Consider the following 19786-nt stretch of genomic DNA (forward strand, 5'->3'; position numbering starts at 1 on the left):
ACCATTTTATTAATGAATCATGTGAGTACAATTCTATTGTTCTCTTGATTCTTATCTCCTAAGTTTCTCTGTCATTCGAGGGGCTTGAATAGCATATTTCTTGTATGTAGGATGATGTAGACCTCCTTGCGATGTATTTGATCTCTAGTAATGTCGAAAAAAGCTTTGTCATTGCAAGTTGATCACCGGGAAGAACATCTTTCATCAATCCTTTTAAGAGATATGTAGTTGATGTTGTAGTTTATGTAGACCTCCTTGAGACGTATTTGATCTTCGAGAAAGTTGGGAAGCGCTTTTTCGTTGCAAGTTGATCTCCGGGAAGAAATCCATTTATCATTCATTCGAAGAGCTATGTTGTCGATGTTGTACATTTCTCCAATTGCAGAATGCTTGTTGAACACTTTTTTCCTAGAATGTCATCTCCATCTTCTATTTATAGTTGTAGGGGGTGGTCAAGATTGCATGTGATTAGAAAAAGGATGTCATTTCGTCACTTGGTATGTTGTAATTGGTTCTTGCACTTGACTGGGACTAGCACCTCACTTGGACACGTGGTGTCACCTTTTTTGTTTCAGATGCATAGTCATTGTGACACGTGGCATGAGTTTAGGCTTCAAGGTGAATGGACTTTAGACTTGAATTTAATAAAATGGTCTTATTTATTTCTATTACCCAAATTAATCATTCAACCCAAATAACCATGAATTTATTCAAAATTTTATATGAAATAAATCTAATAATATTTGTGTCTACACTAACTAAAGGTTATTAGATAGATATTGCTTCAAGAATTTGACCTTAAAATTAAAGACCAAAATGGCCCATATTCGAGGTGAGAAGACTTCTCTCATGTGCATGAAAAGGAACTAATACATGAGAAGTCTCGGGATGAGTAGTTGATAACATGAGACATCTTCCAAGTTTTTTGGTATGCTAATATCATAAATTTATTAGTGTCTGGAGTATTCCCACCTCGTCCAAATAATCACAAAATGGAAGTAGTTGACGCATGACACTAAATTTTACATCTGGAATGAATCATTCTTGTTTAAATAAGGAGTGAATCATGTTGTTAGATCATGCATTCCAAAAAAGAGGTCAAGAAAGTACCCGAGAGTTGTAATATAATCCTTATGAAGGTAGTTATGGAGGACAGCTCAAGACGTGCAAGGTAATACAATTTCGCTACTTTTGGACCCCTTTATTCAAAGACTTTATATCTTATGTGAAAGATTGTGATTGGGGTAGAAAATTGGGTTATATATCATGAAGACATGAGATGCCACTCAACAATATTCTGGTGGTAGAAGTCGTTGATGTGTGGGGTGTTTACTTAATAGGTCCCTTCTCACCATCTGAAAGAATCGAATACATTCTAGTGACAATTGATTATGTGTCCAAATTGGTCAAGGTTGTATCTCTTTCCCGTGAATGATTCAAAGGTGGTGATTAAATCATAAAGAAGCACACTTTAACTCGTTTTGGTACTCCAATGGGGATTATAAGTGGTGGAGGCAAGCACTTCATAATCCATTTAGTGATGAATTTTCTAACTAAGTGTGGTATACGTCATAAGGTAGCTACAACATACCACCCACAAACTAGTGACCAAGTTAAATTGTTGAATGGAGAGGCAAATAAAATCTTACAAAAAACACAAAATTCTCAATGAAAAGATTCATCTCGGAAACATGATTAGGTTTTATGGATATATAGGACAGCATATAAAACACCAATAATGACTCTTACCTACCATATGGTGCTTAGAGAATGTTTCATCTTCTGGATGATTTAGAGCATCAAGTATATTGGGTGATAAAGAAGTACAATTTCTACCTAGATCTAGTTGGTAAGAAAATAATAGGACGATTGCTTGAACTTTAGTGATTCAGGATCCATGCTTATGAGAATGCTAAGTTGTACATAGAGAAGTCCAAGAGATAGCATGACAATGTCATTGTACCACACACTTTTTTCGCAGGACAATAAGGTATTACTCTTCAACTCTAGACTTAGATTATGTCCCAAAATACTAAGGTCTAAAAATGGAGTGGTCCCTTTGAAGTGTTGAGGATGGTGCAAAATTGTGCGGTTGAACCTTACGGAAAAGATACAAAAACATTCTTGGTCAAAGGGCCACGGGTCAAGCACTATTTTTGTAAAAATGCTGATTTAGATTGAGAAGATCTTGGGCTAAATGAAGAATAATCCGAAGCTGAGTCAAGCCACAATGTTAAACAAGGCGCTCCACGGAACACAACCTAAGAAATTATTGATGCAAATCTGTGTTAAATAAAACCATAATTACTGATTCAAATAAATTTTTCAGAAACACGAAGTAACCAAAATTTACCGAATCAGTAAGAAAGATGAATAGAAATTTAATTCAGAAAAAAAATAAAATCTGTATAACACGTACCGGACTGAAAAAGATCAGGTCCACTAAACTCACCATGTCCCCTTAAGGAAATTATTCCCCTCTAGTATCTAAGGTTTGATTTGGAATATGACTTCCCAGGGTAAAATGATATCAATCACTAGAGTATACATACCAAAAACTCTAGCGTGCGCAAACTACTAAACAATAGTAAAATACACGAAGTAATTGTTGTGCAGAAGGAGAAGAAGAGATCAGAAAAATTGGTAAGGAAAATTTTTGAAGAGTAAATGGTATTTATAGGAAAGAGGAACATATTCCGAAAGGTTGCAACCCTTTCAGAATACACACGACCATTAATGAAAGTTTGCAACATTTCAAATGGTACTGACTATTCCTGAAAGTTGCAACCTTTTAGAATTGTCATTTCCAAAACAACGGAAAATTTAAATAAAATGGGAAAGCTTTTAAATCAAACGGCCGGCTTGCGCTGTGATCCAAGTCGGATCGCGTTAATTAATTAAAATGTTGAATGTTTCGGTTAATATCAACTGAATAACTAAAAACATATTTTTTATCAACTAATTAATTGAAAACATTTTAGCCATTTAATTTAATTTATTAAATAAATAAATAATTAAAACAAACTTTTTCCAAAAAGAAATCTCTTGATCGCTCATTTTCCAAAGCCGAAGCCAAGCTCAGGGAGCGATGATGATGGTGTGAGAGGAATACCTCTTTCCAACCCTTTAACAATTAATATTATTGTTTCTATATTTAAACTCTCCTATTTTTATTTCCACCACCGATGAGTGACAAATGCCTTTTCATTAAAGCATAAGAGGACTTTTCAACTTCACAACTCTTCAAGTTCTCAACTTTTGAAGTTCCTCTCTTTCCCTCTATTTCGCATCATTTTGTGCTACATACACAGCAATCCCCCACATTGATGGGGAATTGTTATAACATAGGAATGCACAGACAAGTGTGTGCTTTACAGGAAAGGATTAATATCATCAAGATAAGTAGGTTTCCCCTTGGACTTTCCGTGAAGAACATACGTCAGATATACTCAGTCAATCAGTAGACACGATATATTTTAACAGTCGAGCTTTAGTGTATACTTAGAAAACCATATGTCACACAGTTAACCTTTTTCTTTTTATGGTTCTTACGATTTTGTTCGTTTCAGCCATGAACTTCTCATGGCTTCATGAGTGTATAGAGAATAGGTATTTGACATAAAATTCTCTTTGAAGCGGCTTCCACTTCACACTTACATAGGTGATTTCTAACCGTTTAATCTCGTAGAAACACTATTTTGTCAAATCTACCAAACTTAAAAAAAATATTAAAAAACTTTAAGTTTTATAATTACATTAGGAACAACCATTAAAGTCTTAACCTTATTCTTTAACACTGTCTTCATCATAATAATGGATTGAGTTAATTGACAATGTCTAACCATCAACCACAACTTTGTTTTTCTCCTTGAATCTAGCTCTTGGGATCACAAGTCTGCTAGATAGAGTTACCGTCATGTTGACTTGTCCTAAGCTGTAAACCTATTCCTTTAGATGATCTTTCAACTACCTCTCTCACTAGGACTTTCGTTAGCGGATCGGACACATTGTCGCTTGACTCTACATAATCAATTGTGATATTTCCAATAGAGAGCAGTTGTCTTATGGTGTTCTTTCTCCGTCGTATACGACGAGACTTCCTGTTGTACATAACGCTCCCTGCCCTACATATTGTCGCTTGACTATCGCAATGTATGCAACGAAGGTCCAACAGGTTTAGGCAGAATGGAATATCCTCTAAGAAATTTTTGAGCCATTCAGTTTCTTCACCAGCCTTATGCAAAGTAATTAATTCAGATTTCATTGTAGAATGAGCAATACGTGTCAGTTTGGATGATTTCGAAGAGACGGCTCCTCCACCAAGTATGAACACATAACCACTTGTGGATTTTACATCATTTGACCCGATCAAATTTGCATCACTATATCATTCAACCAAAGTAGGATATTTATTATAATTCAAAGCATAGTGTTGTATATATTTCAGATATCCCAACATACGTTTCGTCTCCATCCAGTGAGTTTGATTCGGATTAATAGTGAACCGATTCAGTTTGCTAATAACACAAGCTATATTTGGTCATGTACAATTCATAATATACATCAAACGTCCCAACACTCTAGCATATTCCAATTGAGAGTAACTTTTTGACCTTCATTCTTTTTAAATGTACAACTTAAATCAATTGGAGTTTTGACAATATTGAAAGTCAAGTACTTTAACTTATCCAATACACTTTCAATGTAAGGAGATTGAGATAATGCTAGTCCCTGAGGAATTTTGATAATCCTGACCCCTAAGATCAAATCAGCAACTATAAGTCCTTCATATCGAACTTGCTGGACAACATGCACTTAGTAGCATTTACATCGTCGACATATTTACGCATTGTTAACATGTCATCAACATACAAACAAACAATGACTTCATGATTAATAACATTTTTAATGTAAACACATTTATCACATTCGTTTATCTTAGATCCATTTGCCAACATTGTTTGGTCAAATTTAGCACGCCATTGTTTGGGTGGTTGCTTGAGTCCATAAAGTGACTTCAAAATTCTGCATACTTTCTTTTCTTTACCATGTAATATAAACCCTTCAGGTTGTTCCATGTAAATTCTTCTTCCAACTCTCCATTTAAGAAGTCTATCTTTAGATCCATTTGGTGGATTCTTTCCTAACATGTTATCCCTATTACTGGAGAGTGTGTGTCAAAGTAGACCAGACCTTCCTTTTGTCAGTACCCTTTGACTTCATGTCTAGCCTTATATTTTTCAATAGTCCCATCATGTTTTATCATCCATATAAAGATCCATTTTGATCCTGAAGGTTTATTTTCTGGAGGAAGATCAGCCAATTCCCATGTGTGATTACTTAAAATTGATTCGATCTCACTGTTGACTGCTTCTTTCCAATAAGTTGATCCAGATGAAGATAGAGTTGCTTTAAATGTTTAATTTTCATTTTTAAGCAATAATGCCATTAAATATGGTCCGAAAAAAGCAATTTTCTGTTGGTAAGTACTACGCCTAAGATCCTCACTAGTTAGTGTATTTTCTGTTGATTTTTCTCATGGTCGTTTAGGTCTTTCACTTTTCAACTCATATTCAGTTTAATACGAATAAATATTTTCAAAAATCTCTGTGTTATCTGACTTAATTATCGCAATAACATGAATCTCATTATTATCACATTTGTGAACCAAAAATTGACAGGCCTTACTATTCACAACATATAGAATAAAAACACAGTCTACTATTCAGTAAATGAACCTCTACCTTGGCACCCACACAATTTTAAATATTTCAAGTTGAGTTTCCTTCCTCTCCACACCTCATATGGAATTGATTGTATTTTTTATGGGGTACCCTATTAAATATCTTATTAGCCGTAAGGATGTCTTCCCCCAAAGGGTTCGTGGTGAACCAGAATTGATCAATAAGGCATTCATCATTTCCTTTAATGTTCTGTTCTTCCGTTTCGCCAAACCATTTCATGTGGTGTATAAGGTGTAGTAGTTTAATGAATAATACCATCATCCAAACATATATCTACAAAAGGAGATTCATATTCTCTATCCCTATCACTCCGAATCATTTTTATCTTTAGATTTAATTGGTTCTCCACTTCATTTTTGTATTACTTAAATTCATCAATTGCTTTATCCTTACTTTTAAGCAAATACACATAACAAAATCGAGTGTCATCGTCAATAAAAGTTATAAAATACCTTTTTCCACCACGAGATTGTGTCGACTTCATATAACATATATTTGTGTGAATTAAGTCTTAAGTTTTGGAATTTCATTCAGCAGACTTATAAGGATTTTTAACAAACTTACTTCCCATACAAATTTCGCTTTTCGAAATATTGCATTTAAAATCAGGCAATACTTCTAGAATTACCAATTTTTGCAAGGCTTTATAATTTACATGTCCCAAACGGGAATGCTAAAAATCATTTGACTCCAATAAGTAAACAGAAGCAGAATTGTTATTAATACTGACAACAACCATTACATTCAGTCTGAAAAGATTCTCATTGAGGTAGCCTTTTCCTTTGAACTTTTCGTTCTTACTTATTACATCTTTATTACTAACTTGGACACACTTAAACCCTTTATTAATGAATAGTGCAACTAAAACTAAATTTTTCCTAATAGTTGGGACATGCAGAACACCGTTCATAGTCAACACCTTACCGAATGTCATTTTCAACATTATATTCCCAATTTCTGCAATCCTTGATGTTGCTATGTTTCCCATGAACAAATCTTCATCGTATTAGCAGGAGTGTACATTTTAAAGTCTTCTTTCATAGAGCAAATATGTCGAGTCGCACTTGAGTCGAGAAATCTCTCCTTGGGATTTCCAACTAAGTTACACTCCGAAATCATTGCACACAAGTCATCTGCATCTTCTATCTTTTCCACGATGTTTGCTTTACTTTTCACTTTGCCTTTGTCTTTGTCCTTTCTTAGAGAACGACAATCAGAAGACAAGACCTACGATCAGCCTTGCCACAGTTATAATAGTTGCCTTTGAATTTCTTCTTGTCTTGTTTTGACTTCTGCCCGTTGAACTTCTTTATCTAATTGTCTTTGGTAGGAGCTTCTTCTACAATATTAACTCCAATGATTGTTGAGCTCTTATGAGACTTCTTTTTGGTGTTTTTTTTATCTTCATCGATCTTGAGAAAAATCACAAGATCTTCAAGCTTTATTTCTTTACGCTTGTGCTTTAGGTAATTTTTGAACTCGTTCCACGAATGAGGCAATTTCTCGATCATTGCAGCCACTTGAAAAACTTCATTTACTACCATATCTTCAGCAATAAGATCATGGAGAATAAGTTGATGTTCACGAACTTCTGATTCAACAATTTTACTATCTACCATTTTATAGTCTAAAAAATTTGCGACCAGAAACTTCTTCAAGCATACATCTTCTGACTTATATTTCTTCTCAAGTGCATCCACTACTCTTATGAAGTTGTTAAGTCACTATAGGCACATTATCACTCATCCTCTAAAGCACTCAAAATGTAGCCTTTTTCCATAGGAAGTCTGTCTGCTTCCATGCTTGAATAATCATGAATTTTCTTTGTCGGACATATCAGCACCAGGCACTTGAGTTTATTCACTGGTAAATTTCTGCAGACCATGAGTTATAAGCTAGAAAAATACTTTTTGTTGCCATCCTTTTAAAGTCACACCGGTGAATTTATCCTGTTTCTCTGACTTATGGTACAACTGTTAGGGCTGGTGCCGCAACACCCATTGTTATTACATTGTTTTCTTTTTCTGATAAAAAAAAGTCGATATAGTCTTAGTATGCAATAAATTATAATTGCAGACTTCAAGGAGTATAAATCATGAAGTTTTTTGTCTCTACCAGAAACACAGATTGATATTAATAAATAATTTCATTAAGATTGTTGCAAATCTATGTTAAGAAAACCAGAATTAGTGATTCAAACAAATTTTTCAGAAAAACGAAAAAACAAAAATTTAATGAATCAATAAGAAAGAAGAAAAAAAATTTAGTTCACAAAAAAACAAAACTCTCTAAAACACATACCAGAATCTAGAAAAATCTTAATAGGAAAAAGATCAAGTTCACTGAACTCATAGTGTCTCCTTAAGGAAATTATTCCCCTCTAGTATCCGAGGTTTGATTTGGAATATGATCTCCTAGTGTAAAATGATCTCAATCACTAGAGTATAGATACAAAAAATCTGGTGTCAGCGAACTACTCAACATCAATAAAATACAAAAAGTAATTGTTGTGCAGAAGAGGAAGAAGAGATCAGAAAAATTCATAAGGAAAATTTTTGAAGAGTGAATGGTATTTCTAGGCAAGAGGAATAGGTTCCGAAAGGTTTCAACCATTTCAGAATACATATGACCATTAATGAAAGTTTGCAACATTTCAAATGGTACTGGCTGATCTTGAAAGTTACAACCTTTCAGAACAGTCATTTCCAAAACAACGGAAAGTTTAAATAAAGCATGAAAGTTTTTAAATCAAACGAGTAGCGTGAGGTTCCTTGTTGGGTTGGGATAAATAACTAAAAAGTTGAAACATTTCAGTTAATTTCAACAAAATAACTGAAAACGTTTTTGTTATCAACTAATTAATTAAAAATACTTTTTCCATTTAATTTACTTAATTAATAAAATAAATAAAACAAAATTTGTTTAAAAATAATCTCTCGATCAATTTCCAAAGATAAAGTCGCAACCGAAACCGAAGCCAAGCCGAGGACAACGACGACGGAGCGAGAGAGGTCCCTCTTTTGAACTATTTTAACAATTAATAGGAGTGTTTCTATATTAAAATCTTATATTTTTATTTCCACCACCGATGAGGGACTAATGTCTTTTCATTAAAGAATAAGAGTTTTTTTCAAGTTCTCAACTCTTCCAGTTCTCAACTTTTCAGGTTCTTCTCTTTCTCTATTTCCTATGAATTCTTCCTACATACCCAACAATTAATTAATAATTAGTTTTTTTAATTAGTTTTTTTTCTTTACTTTTTTAGGATTTAGTTAAATCTTAATAATTTTTATTAGTTAAGAACTATTCAAATAAAGAAGAAGACAAAATGATAAGAATACAAAAAGAAGAGTCATGCCACCACCAAAACTACGGCACTGGGTGAGAGGTAACCCACAATTATTTTTAATGTAATTTGGTTGATCCATTCGAATTTGAAGGTGTACCTACCATAAAAAAGGAAGAGAATTTGCATGAAAAAATGTACGAAACAGATGTTTGACCGATCGAGTGCACCACACTATGCGTGTAACAACTAGAACCTTGGATAGTGGCTGACCATGCACATCATGGGAGGTGCCATGTTACTAACACCCATTTCAGCCGTACCTACAAAGTTGTGTGCCTGCCTCGCTTTCTTCCAAAAAACATCCAAAAATTCATGGGTCCACTCAAAAATCCACCTTAAATCATATTCCTAGAAAAAATTAACCATCAGTTTCGCTCAATCCCAAACCCAAATCGCGACCCCTTTCTCTCAAAATTCACTCAACTCTGAAAGTTTTCGTGTTCTTCTTCACATTCTTCCCAACAAAGATCCCAAAATTCACAGCTTTTTCTTTCCCAATGCTTTTACTAATTGCCATTCTTCAACTACCAACCACAAAATCCATCAACCACCAAAGAAAAATCAATTCCAGTAAACCGATCAAGCAATATTCATGCAAGTTAATGTGTGATCATCATAATAATTATATAAACATATCAATTAGAATATGAATGCTCTAAAAACATATGATAAATATAGGAAAATCATAGTAAATGGATATATAAATGCACCCAAGATCATTATGTCTTATGGTTTACGACTTGAAAACAAAAACAGTAATAGAAGGACTTCTCTATACAAAGAAGTGATTTAAAAAATTAAATAAAAAAAATATGGCAATTCAGGCATGTAATAAGAAAATTAAATTAGTATAATATGTCAAAAATAATTAGTATAATTTACCGAAATCACTTAGTATTAAGACCTAGTTACATTATTTCCCTAATATTTTTCTTATTCAAGAAATCCCTTTTAATTCATGGATTTCGGATACATAACAGGACTTCCGGATAAATCATTGTACTACTGAATACATTGGCAAACATTCATATACATATGTAATGGTTGTATCCTCGAGAGAAGGGATGTACAATAGAGGGGATATGACATCCAGATACATAGGTGAGAGATGTATCCGAGAGGAGGACATGGATGTATCAGCGAGAGGACAGAATGTATCCAAGAGGAGAATGTATAAAGTTATAGAAATTATGATAAATTAAATGTGTATTTAGCTCATTTTTTCTAAAAATTTAATATGTTATAATTATCAAGAAAATATTTGGTTAGTAATTGAAAGAATAGGAAGATCCATAAAGATGACTTTCTAAATCAAATTTAATTGTTTGGTTGGTTATTAAATGGTAAAATCTAACTCTGAAATTTAATGATAAATAACTTTAATAAGTTATTTACAAGATTCATGTGTATTAGTTTTGAATTGTTTTTATCTGTAGGACGTGCTCTTGAAAGAAACTATACAAATCTCCTCTTTATCCTTTGTTTGCAACAATTTACGAGTAACAGAAAAAAAATTACAAACACAAATACAATATGAAGAAGCATAAGTTTATTCATAAACTTTGTAGTTATAATTTTATATCTCCCTTGATTCTTCTCTGATAAGATATTATATCCATTATTCGATGTCGGTCAATTTGTAGAATATTTTTCGAATTAGCATGATTAATTTTGACCACTCTATGAATATTTAATCAATTTGTTTAATATTGGATTTTTAAGAGAACATTACCTATAACATATGCATGAATTGAAATGACATAATGTTAATCAATTTATGATTCTCCCCCTCATGATATTAACCCTGATTCGTTTATGATTTATTTGAAAAGTTACTTCGAACTTTGAGTTGGTTGAGAATTTTCTAAGTGCTTTTGGAAGGCTAAATTTCTCAAATTTGTTTCTTTTGAAGTTTCAAATGTCACAAGGTAATTTTGTCGATTCCATCGATCATAAAATATGGAATCAGAGCTGTGTAGGTGTCGTCTTAAGATTTAGAGACATTTTAGAGGATTTGAGGTCGTAAGTTTTAATATTATGACAATTTAGCCTTGGTGTTGAATTTTACAACATTCGGGGTTTATATGCTTGGATTGGAATTCCGAATGTGTGTTTGGCTTAGGGGGGTGATTTTAGGTCTAGGTTAAGTCTTGCTTGATTTTTTAGAGGCCCCGATCTTCTTTTAGTCATTTAGGCGAGTTAGTTTCTTTTTGTTTTTACTGATGTTGGGTCAAGGAGACAAAATATTCATGTTTTGATGGTTCCATTGTTTCTGGATGTTTGAGTGTAATCCATTTTAATCTATGGTTTGTGTAATGAGGTTCGGGACGAATCTCGATGGTTAATTTGTTGTTTTTTTTTTGCTGTGTTTTTTGGTGCTACAAGGGTCGCTTTTGCAAAAGAATATGGCCTGTTTCATAAGAGACCTTGTCTTTAGAGAAACATTATTCCTTTAAGCAAGACGGGAAACAATGGGGTTTCTCCAATTTTAGGGTTTGTGCCCCATTTTCCATTGTTTATCTTGGAAAGCCATTGGTGGCGATTTTAAAATGGATTTCTTGTTCTAAATAAATTGGGTAAACTTTCATGATCCTAAACCTTCATCTCTTTTAATCATTGTATAATTGTAATATAAAAAATTGTGAATTTGATTGGTAAATAGTAAAATTTTTCAAGAACTCAAGTTTTCAACTAAAATGTAGAATCTGAATATTTTGTGACGCTTTTCAAAATTATTTTCTCCAATGAGTTCCTGAATCCTTGAATGAAATTTAAAAACATTAAATTTTAGACTCAAAACATTTTTTCAGAATTAGGTCTGAGTTGATGGGTTAATTTTTTTAATGTAATTGATGTGGGTACTATTGTTCTCGGAAATTTAATTTGAGTAATTGATTGTTATAGATTGTGTGGCATCAAAAGGGGAAGACTCAACTCAGGGAGTAATTAAGTTTTTCACGTAAGACAATAAATATGCTAAACCTTGTATTCTTGTAGAACTCATGTATTTACTTTAGTAGTTGTATATTGGGAGTAATACCGAGGAAGTGAAGGGTTAATTTTCTAGTTGATAAATCTCAATAAGTACAAAGGGGTTGAAATGAAAAGGCTATGTGATGAACATGATAGTGTGAAATTTCTTGTTGTGACCCTTATGTTAGGATCAAATTCAGGCACACACACTAGATGAACGAAGAACACAAGAACTTTCAAGAGAAAGAGATGAGAAATCTAGAGAGAGAGAGAGAGAAAACCTAATTTTTCGTGGTAAAACCCCGTGAGTAAACTTCCACGCCGGTGAGGTATATTTATATTAATAAATCTGAGTATTTTTGGTTACAGAGAATAAATAGAAAAACCTAAAATAGGTAATAAATAGGAAAACCTAAAATTAATCAGGCTCAACTACCTAACAATTCTTCCACATGGATACTGACTCAGTCATCCAAAAAATACATTCTCAAAAAAAAATCTCCTCATCATCAACATCTTTACCGCACCGCAACATCTGTAGAAACAACTACAGAAGACCAACCGAGGTTTTACATAACCTCAGTTTCCCAACATCAACACATTTCGTCCATATGTCTGCTGGGTTCTTTGCACCCTCTATCTTTTCCAAGCACATATCACCATCCTCCACTGCCCTGCGAGTGAAATGGTATCGACTTCTGATGTTCTTTGTCATTGAATGATAGACTGCATTTTTCACCAACTGTATGACATTCTGGCTATCTGAGTAAAGAATCTTCTTGCTCTACTTCTTGCCCAATTCCTCAAGATATTCTGCCAGCCATATCATCTCTTTCCCAGCTTCAGCTATTGCCACATACTCAGCTTCAGTAGATGAAAGAGAAACACACTTCTGAAGTCTGGACATCCAACTCACTGTTGTTCCACCTATGGTGTAAATGTACCCGGATGTACTCTTGCTCGAGTCAACATCCCCATAGAGATCAGCATCCACAAAACCCTGTAGAGTCGCCTTGCCTTTGCCAAAACAAAGTGAAGTACTGGATGTACCTCTCAGATATCTTAGAAGCCACTTCACAGCTTCCCAATGCTCTTTTCCAGGGTTCGCCATGTACCTGCTAACAACTCCCACTGCATCTGCTATATCAGGTCTAGTGCAGAAGCATATGGGACAAGTGCCATGTGATCACGCTCCTCGGCAGTCTTGGGTGGCTGCTCCTTTGACAATTTGAAGTGATTTGCCAATGGAGTAGTCCTGGGTTTAGCATCGTTAACGGTGAATCTGCTCAGCACCTTCTCAATGTACAAACCCTTAGATAGATTTAAAGTGCCAGTAGATCTATCCTGAGAAATCTTCATCCCTAAAATCTTCTTTGCTGGACCCAAATCTCTCATCTCAAACACTGCAGAAAACCTTGTCTTCAGATTGTTAATCTCCCTCATACTATATCCTGCAATCAACATGTCATCCGCATACAAGAGTAGAAAGACATATGAATCAGTGTATTTCTTGAAGTAACAACAAGGATCCTTTTCAGCTTTGCAGAATCTATTCTTGGTCATGAAGGAGTCAAACTTATTGTGCCACTGCCTTGGTGCTTGCTTTAGTCCATACAAGCTCCTGTTGATCTTGCACACCATGTATTCCTTGCCTGGAACCACAAATCCTTCCGGTTGCTGCATATAGATCTCTTTGTCCAGATGTCCATGTAAAACGTTGTTTTTACATCCATTTGCTCTAGATGCAAATTTTCCGATACAACAATACTCAACAGAATTCGAATAGAGGTTAACTTCACAATAGGAGAGAATATTTTAGCATAATCAATACCTTTCCTTTGTGAATATCCTTTAACAAGTTAACGTGCCTTGAACCTTCTTTTGCCATCTTGTTCGGTCTTGATTCTGAACACCCACTTGTTCACCAAAGCTCTTTTCCCTGCAGGTAACTCAGTCAACACCCATGTGTCATTCTTCTCAAGTGACCTCATCTTATCATCCATGGCTTGCTCCCACTTGATCGAATCCTCCACCTGTAGGGACTCATCAAAAGACTTTGGTTCCCCCTCATAAGTCAACAATAGATAGTGTAATGAAGGTGAATACCTATCTGGTGCACTGATGGATCTAGATGATCACCTTAACACCTGCTCAGGTGTAACTTGCTCCACTTCAGATTCTTCAGTAGGAGTTTGTTGAGTATCTGCTTCGACATCTCTGGGGTTACTCTTCTCCAACTCAACCTCAACTCCCACTTGCTTTGTAATCTGTAGAACCTTCTGCTCTCTGTCCTTGTACAGGAAAGACTCATTAAATGTCACATCACAATGTCTCAGGATCTTTCTGTTCTTGTCATCCCAAAACCTTTAACTAAACAAATCAGAACCATATCCTATAAAGTAATACTTCACAGCCTTGGCATCAAGCTTGTCTCTCTTTTCTGGATGAACATGAACATAAGCAGTGCAACCAAAAGTCCTCAAATGTGAGTACTTGAGTTCTTTTCCTTTCCACACCTCCTCTGGAATCTTGAACCCTAAAGGAACTGATGGTCCCCTGTTGATCAAGTATGCAGCTGTGCTCACAGCACCGGTCGAAAGTGTTTTGAGCAGCCCACAGTGTATCCTCATACTTCTTGCACGCTCATTCAATGTTCTATTCATCCTCTCAGCAATTCCATTCTGCCTTGCCTTACCAGGAACTGTTCTCATCAACTGATTCCCTCAGCTGCACAGAATGCCTTGAACTCTTATTTGTCATACTCTCCTCCATTGTCAGACCTTAGGCATTTGACTTTCAAACCGGTCTGATTCTCAACTTCAGCTTTCCACTTCTTGAAAGTTTCAAACACATCTGACTTATGCTTCAAGAAGTAAACCCATACTTTCCTGTTGAAATCATTAATTAAGGTAACATAAAATCTGGATCCTCCAAGTGATGATACTGGACATGGTCCCCAAACATCTATATGGACCATTTCCAACCGCACTTTCTTTGTCTCTCTAGGAGTCTTTGTGAAGCTTACTCTTTTTATTTTGCCCATAACACATCTCTCGCAAAGACCTATATTAAAAGACTTCAGACCATCTAATGCTCCTTTTGTAACCAGCATCTTCATTCCTTAAGTACTCATGTGTCTAAGTCTGTTATTCCACAGACATGAACCAGAAGCACCTTCAGCAAGAGCGGCCATTTTTATACACCCTGCAGTGGTGTACAAGGTTCCAGATTTGGTGCCACGAGCTACTTCCGTAGCACCTTTCAAGATCTTCCATGAACCTTTCCCAAACTCTATTGCATATCTCGTGCTATCTAACTGACCAACAGAGATTAGATTTTTCGTGATCCCAGAGATATATCTGACATCCTCCAATGTCCACTGGTTTTCCGAGGTGGTCTTCATGCAAACATCCCCCTTTCCTTCAATCTCTAAGGCTTTATTGTCAGCAAGATATACTTTTCCAAAATTTCCAGATTTAAAATTTCGGAACAACTCCTTGCTTGGAGACGAATGGAAAGATGCACCAGAATCCAAAATCCATGATTCAACCGGGCTGTTCACACTAAGGATTAGAGCATCCCCAATGTCCTTTGTTGAATTCAGAGAATTAATGTCCTCTTCAAATTTCTGATTCTGTTTCTTCTTTGGCTTTGTACAGTTCATCCGAAAGTGTCCTTTTTCTCCACTGTTCAAACAAGTCATGTTTGATCTGTTTAGTGATTTTCCTCGATTCTTTGATTTTGATCGACCAAGTTGATTTTTGCCTTTCGTCTTACTTCTCCCCCTTCGATCAACGCTGAGAGCACTGCCCGATGAATCTCCCACTTCTCGTTTGCGAATACTTTCACTAAGAACAACATTACAGATTTCATCGAACTTTAGTTTCTCAGATCCACGGGATCTGCTAATCGCAGCAACAACAGTATCCCAAGACTCGGGCAGAGATGACATCAAAATCAACGCCTTAATTTCATCTTTGAAATTAATATTCACAGAATTGAATTGACTCACAGTCATATTGAACTCGTTTATATGATCAGAAACGGATCCATTCTCAGACATCTGTAAATTGAACAATCTACGCATTAAATATACCTTGTTCATAGCCGATGGTTTTTCATACATGTTTGACAGTACCTTGAACAGATCGGACGTAGTCTTCTCTTTCCCGATGTTGAATGCCACGTTTTTTGACAAAGTCAGCCGGATCAACCCTAGAGCTAGGCGATCCTTGAGTTTCCATTTCTCCTCCGTCATGGATTCCGGCTTCACCCTGATCATCGGTTCATGAAGATCTTTCTGGTACAGATAATCTTCAATCTGCATCTTCCAGAAACATGAATCGGATCCATCAAACTTCTCGATTCCAAGCTTTGAACTATCCATCTTCAGTGATCGTGTTGAATCTCCTTATCTTTGATACTAGTTGTTAGGATCAAATTCACGCGCACACACTCGATGAACGAATAACACAAGAACTTTCAACAGAAAGAGATGAGAAATCTAGAGAGAGAGAGAGAAAACCTAATTTTTTGTGGTAAAACCCCGTGAGTAAACTTCCACGGTGATGAGGTATATTTATATTAATAAATTAGAGTATTTTTGGTCTCATAGAATAAATAGGAAAACCTAAAATAGAGAATAAATAGGAAAACCTAAAATAGAGAATAAATAGGAAAACCTAAAATTAATCAGGCTCCACTACCTAACACCTTATTGACTTATTGATAAAATGGTTGATAGCATAAATGTGCACTTCTATTGTATGAATTGTTGTTTCTTCCAAGAGGTATGATATTAGTTTTACACATTGATTATTGAGGTCATTCCAGACTAGTTAATTGATATTAAGGCCTATGAGAAATGGTTTGAGCTAGTGATATGACATAAATTTGATGGGAAATGATTCCACCTAGTGATATTGTGCACATAGTAATTGTTTCTGACAAGTTTTTTGATATAAACCATCGGGAAATGGTTTTGGCCAGTCATATTTTGCCTATGGGAAATTGGTCTTGTGAGATATCGAATATTCTAATTTAAAGCCTTTTGATTCTTTTGATTGATATACTTGATTTGTTTTGTTGTTGAATTGTGGCAGTTGAGTTGTGCATTTTGAATCTTGTGATATGTGTATTGTAGATATGTTAGGTTGTGCTAATTTTTGTGTAGGTTTTATTTTTAGGAGGTTCGGTTGGAGTGTAAGAGGTATTCTATCTCTAGATAGATGACATGTTCATTAGGTTTCTTCCTGGGTACCGTGTTGTTTGTAGTCATCCCTTTCTTTTACACTTGTGTAGGTTTCGAGACCGGATATGTGTGATCTATTTCCCTACTTTACGTTTGAGGCTTTTCAAAGATTTGGACAGGTAAACGCTAATTATTTTTGCATGCTCTATTTATCATTTCCCTTATACTTTTTTCCATTTGGAAACAAAGGTAGAGACTTGTAATTATATCAATTCTGCAATTTAGTTACTTAGACCATTGAACACGTGACAACCATATTTGGGGTTTTTTTATAGGCAGAATAGGTTTTCCACGGTATCCTATTGTGCTTTATATTTTCACATTTTTTTCGTTTCATTGGGTGTAGGTTGACTTGTCTAGTGGGAGCAGACATGTGCATCACGTCCTTTTTCGGTTGTGATATGAAATAGGTTTAAAGTCGAGTAGTCTTCAACAATCCTAATTGAAATTGGACACACCTAGTATAGTAACGACTTGAAATGAACACATTATGCAGAGTCCTTCAAAATTTCTAATATCTAGAAATACTACTGCTTCAAGGAATGTCAGTGTAACTAATTGTTTCACTTAAGACAAGTGATCTCCCATATAGAACTGATGCATTTCATTTATTAGTTGTTTATTTGGAGTAATAGTGATGAAGTGAATGGTTAATTTTCAAATTAGGACGTGATGTCACCATCACAAGCCAATATTATCTTTAAATTTATTTTATTTCCAAAACTATCCTTCCTATTTAATTAAAAATTGTGATTTTTATTAGAATTTCTGACTTCTATGAAAAGTTTCAACTTTTTTCAAGAAATGTTGTGACTTTATGAAGCGATGTAACTTTTATGTAATGTTGTGAAATTTCTGAAGGGTTGTAACTTAACTAAAGATTTGTGACCATTCCGATAAGACACACTAATTACTTTTTTACACTACCCATTGTTGTCTATAAATAGAGGACTACATTGTACATTCAGTAGGCTCGATTTTTTTAAAATTATATTTCATTCTATTGTTGCATATTCTGGTATGTTTTAGAATTTTTAGTTTATGCTTATTTTATTAATTGTTGATTTTTAATAAAAGGATTTTATTTTTTCTGTTTATGCAAAGTTATTGTTATAAGAATTTCTCAATACAAGATTAAATAACAATTGTAATTGAATTTTCAAGTAGGTTTTCTCAATTGAAATTGTTTAAAACAAATTAATAAACCCTTAAAAATCTCAAATATATTCATCAACAAGGTTATTCCTTCACAAACAAAAATGTGATTTTGTGTTCTTCAAAAAATCCTCTTAGAGTTAATAACTATGCATACCCATATTTTTTGGTTTTATGTTGTTGTTTAGTTTTACTAAATTTTATCATTGGATATTATGAACACTTTAAGGATTTAAAGTTGATTAAAGTGTTATTCAATTTTTTGAGGTATTTGATTTAAAAAAATAAGAACTTATCTAGTCAGAATAATTTGTCATCATAAGTGGATATGTCATGGTTTACTATCCCTTTGCTGTATATTTTTTCTCGCTCTTTGGTTGTCTACTTAAATTTTATTGTTTACTTTTTGTTTTATATGTAATATAATTTTACCATGGCAAAGATCTTCGTTCTTTTAATTCTTTTTTTCCTTTCCTGTTTAAATTTATTTATTTCCAGTACTACCTTCCACTTTCAACAAAAGTTATAACTTTTTCGAAGAGTTGTGATTTTTATGAAAAATTGTAACTTTTATTGAAAGTTGTGACCTTTTTGAAGGGTTGTAACATATCTTAAGAGTTGTGACCTTTCCGATAAGCCACAATAAACATTTCTTCACACAACTACTCTATGTTGTCTATAAAAAGAGGAATTTTGAGACACTATAATTTTTAGGTTTTTTCCCGCATAGGGTACGTACTGAAATTCAAACTCATTAATTATGTTTTTATTAAGTTTGTTTCATTCTTGAAAGTCTTCATGGAGCTTATTGTTTAATATAAGTAATAGTGCTTCATGTAACTACAAAATTTCTTTTTCCTATTGCGGTGACCTTTTATTTTTTTACTTTGTTAGAGTTTCAGCAAAGATGATGGAAAATTTATATTACCTTTTTCTACACGTTTCTTCATATAAAGAAAGAAATTTGATTTCTATTGAAATGCGATATACTGTTGAAAAGGTTCATGGTTCAATTCATTACATTTGTTTCTTTAGTGAACAAATCTTTTATCTACATTCTTATATATATGTTTTTTTCGAATTCAAATACATTATTTAAACTTTTTTTATAAAGTGTAATTCATTTCTTAAAGTTTTGTTCCTCCTTTTTCATGAATCATAATTTTTACTATATATCACAGTGATTCATGTGTCTATTCCAATTTCTTTCTGCAATTTTGGTGACTTTTTCTGAATTATGTTCAAAATTTCAATGAGGATAATTGAAAATTTATCTTCTCTTTTGTCCCTTTCTACATGTTTTCTTCGTATACT

Source organism: Solanum lycopersicum, chromosome 8 (assembly GCF_036512215.1).
Source record: "Solanum lycopersicum chromosome 8, SLM_r2.1".
Lineage (NCBI taxonomy): Eukaryota > Viridiplantae > Streptophyta > Magnoliopsida > Solanales > Solanaceae > Solanum > Solanum lycopersicum.